This window comes from Neofelis nebulosa, chromosome 3, assembly GCF_028018385.1.
Source record: "Neofelis nebulosa isolate mNeoNeb1 chromosome 3, mNeoNeb1.pri, whole genome shotgun sequence".
NCBI classification, from domain to species: Eukaryota; Metazoa; Chordata; class Mammalia; order Carnivora; family Felidae; genus Neofelis; species Neofelis nebulosa.
In genome coordinates, this window is record NC_080784.1 from 166,012,265 (window position 1) to 166,015,467 (window position 3,203).

Genomic DNA, 3,203 nt, shown 5'->3' on the forward strand with positions numbered 1-3,203 from the left:
GTTTTTGGCAGAAGTTTCGAGACAATTTACCCCCCAGCTCTTCCTTGCAAACACATTACCATTCCTGAGTCTCTTCTGCAGAGAAATCTTGTATCTGTGACCAGGCGAATTTCTTCTAGAGCTGGTCTGAAGGAACTTCAGGAAACTTGGGATTCTAGAATGCATCTGAAATTATGCTTGGACATATCTTCCTGGCGCACATTTTGTACTTGGTTTCCCTTTTAGCAGAAGAGATGAAGAGAAACATCAATAATTAGGGGTTTATGTTTCTATACTTACATGAATGTAAGAAAAGACAGTATCTCTGAGCTCCTAAGTCATACAAAGTTATAAGAAGCACCTAGCACAGGGTCCAGCATTTAGTTTACATGCAATCAGTGTGAGTTGTTTTTTACTTTTTTAAGGATTTGAGGTACTAGAAAGGAATTTGAAAAAAGAGAGAGGAGTAAGCATACAGATGATGTGACCTAGACTATTAATTCCTGGTTAACAGCCTCACTTTGTCCAGCTCTCTAATTAAAATTTAAAACAAGCACTTTATTTTTAAGGGCACTATAGGGCTTCCAGGGATGAAATACTCCAGTTCTCATCAATGCTGTTTTGGGGCTGATAAAATCCCAATTATACTATTTCTTTGTTCTTTCATTAATCTCAGCTCTATCTCCAGTATCCTGAGTTCTGCGTTCAAACCTGAATTTGTCTACTTTCTTATAACCATGCCAAGAGTCAACTCTTTGTCAAAAGTTAGAGAAGGAGAATTTTTTCCACATCTAAGTAACTCTGTTGCTGAGAATCTTTTCACTACAATGTATATTTGAAGAGAAAGACTTTCTTCCTGGCCATCCCCTGCTTTTCTTTCTTGTATGAAAGTTTCATTTGTAGGCAGAAGCAGGAAGGAGGAGGGGAAAACCCTCCACAAGAGATGACCCTTGCTGTTGTCGCTACTCAGGCTGTCAATCAATCAGAGAACCATCTGCCCCCCGCTTTAGATGGCATCAGCTGTGCCTTTTCTAACGTCACTTACAGAACCCACTAAAAGCTGTTAGACAAATGAGGGGAACCAGAATGCAGCTGCATGTAGCTGATTTTGAATTTTTGCAGCTGAGTCCTACATGCCACTCTGAGTTTTGAAAGTTTTTTTTTTGTTTGTTTGTTTTGTTTTGTTTTTTATGAGATTGGATAAACAAAGAGAACAATTCCCTTTATAATAATGACTCCTAGGGTCTTAAAGTTTTGTTCTCTGCAAGTTTAAAATAATGTATCTCTTTTAAAACTCCCACCGAATGTTTAAAATTTAAGCCACCTGTAAATATGTAATCATTCATGAGTTCCTCTTAAGAAAAAGTGTCACATGGAAAAAAAATGTTTTTAAAACTGATTCAAGGGTTTCTGTGCTCGTGCTGGTCGCAGCAGCAGCAGACGTGCCCTGGACATGCAGAATGAGGCCAACCAGTTGGTGGACCAGTACGTGCCATAGAAATGCTCCCTCAGCAACAGGATCATGGGCGCCGAGGACCACGCATCCATCCAGACGAACGTGGCGGACTTCGAGAAGGTAACAGGCAGGTTCAGCGGCCAGTTTAAAACCTGTGCTATCTGTGGGGCCATTTGCAGGATGGGTGAGTCAGATGACTCCATCCTCCGACTGGCCAAGGCCAACGGCATCATTTCAAAGAACTTCTGACTGGAGAGGATGACGGAGGTGGAATATTTGCCATAAAAAAATAGCAAAAGCCCAGAGAGAGAGAGAAGTGGGGGGAGAGAGAGAAAGGAAGGAAGGAAGGAAGGAAGGAAGGAAGGAAGGAAGGAAGGAAGGAAGGAAAGGAGGGAGAGAGAGGGAGGAAGGAAGGTTGATTCAGGAGCCAAGTACTTTCTGAGATGGAAGCAAGTTTGGTATCTAGATGCCAGAAGTGTGCAGGCTAGAAATCTACAGTATTATCACCTTCAGGCCAGTTCCCTATATCAACTTAAAAATGACCAAAAGACACAGCACTTACTTATTTGTCTGTGTAGGAAATAAGAATTTTCACGTTCTTACAATGTTATATCATAGAATTTAAAAAGCTTGCTGACCCAGAATATGAAACCATAGGAAATCAGTCCTGGCTGCATGCTTATATACTCTGAAAATTCTGTTTACTGTTTTTCTCAGTATTCGTTCCCGCAGCATCTTCATATGCCTTTTTTGATAACACTTACCACACCACGATTATTTACCTGTTTCACCCACAATACTATTCCTTGCAAGAAAAGCCCCCCCCCGCCATGTTTACATGAACAGTGTCATGTATACTAGGCTTTTAAAAAAAATGTTTAGTTATGTAACTAAAGCAATTTGTGTATGTAATAGAAAAGTGTTCTAATATTCCTTAAAAGGGCCTTTAATAGATGGAATTAGAAACTGCAGGCTCATGGAAACATCCGCCTGCTTACCTGCATCGGTGCCCACATATTCTGTCTTTCTTCCTGTTACTACAGATCTTCTGTCTGGATTCCCATACAGGACCAGCCCTACGCTTGTGAAGTAGATCCTATCCTGTCTCATTTACTCAAGGACATCCCCTCAGCAGTTCTACCCGCTCTCTCCCACATCCTTGGTTTGCCTTCACTGTTGAAAAACTTCCCATCAGTTTATAGATGACCTATAATTCTCATACCTTTAACAATAGACTCTACAAAATTTCTCTTCACCCCCTCATCCCCATTTATTGGCTCACTTATGGCAAAACTCCTTAGAAGAATTGTCTAAACTTCTGTCTCCAATTCCTGTTCTCCTAAGCTCTTTCAGACCTACTTCAAACACGCTTTTACCCTTACCTTTCCGTAGTGAATGGTTTTGTAAACCCCCCACGACCTCCATATTACTAAACTGATTTTTCATTTCTCACTCCTTGTGTTAGTTGACCTAAAATATTTGGCACGGTTGATCACTTCTTTTTTAAACTTTCTTCACTTGGTTCCAAAATAGCTCACTTTTACTTTTTTTTCTCTTACTGGCCTCCCTTTCTCAGTCTCTTTTATTGGTTCCTCCTCATCTCTGTGGCTTCTAAATTTTGGGGTGCCTTTGGATTCAGATCTTGGACATCTCAATGGTCACTTCCTTGGTAATCTCATCCGGTTTCTAGGATTTAAATACAATCTCTACTCTGGTAAAGTCCAACTTTAAATTTCTAGTACAGTCCTCTTCTTCTGGCACCCTCGAC

At 40.6% G+C, this 3,203-nt stretch overlaps 1 pseudogene; it reads left to right on the top strand.

The window, feature by feature from the left end:
- Positions 1 to 1,220: 1,220 nt before the first annotated feature.
- LOC131506210 (small ribosomal subunit protein eS21-like) lies at positions 1,221 to 1,744 on the top strand (annotated as a pseudogene).
- The last annotated feature ends 1,459 nt before the right edge of the window (positions 1,745 to 3,203 follow it).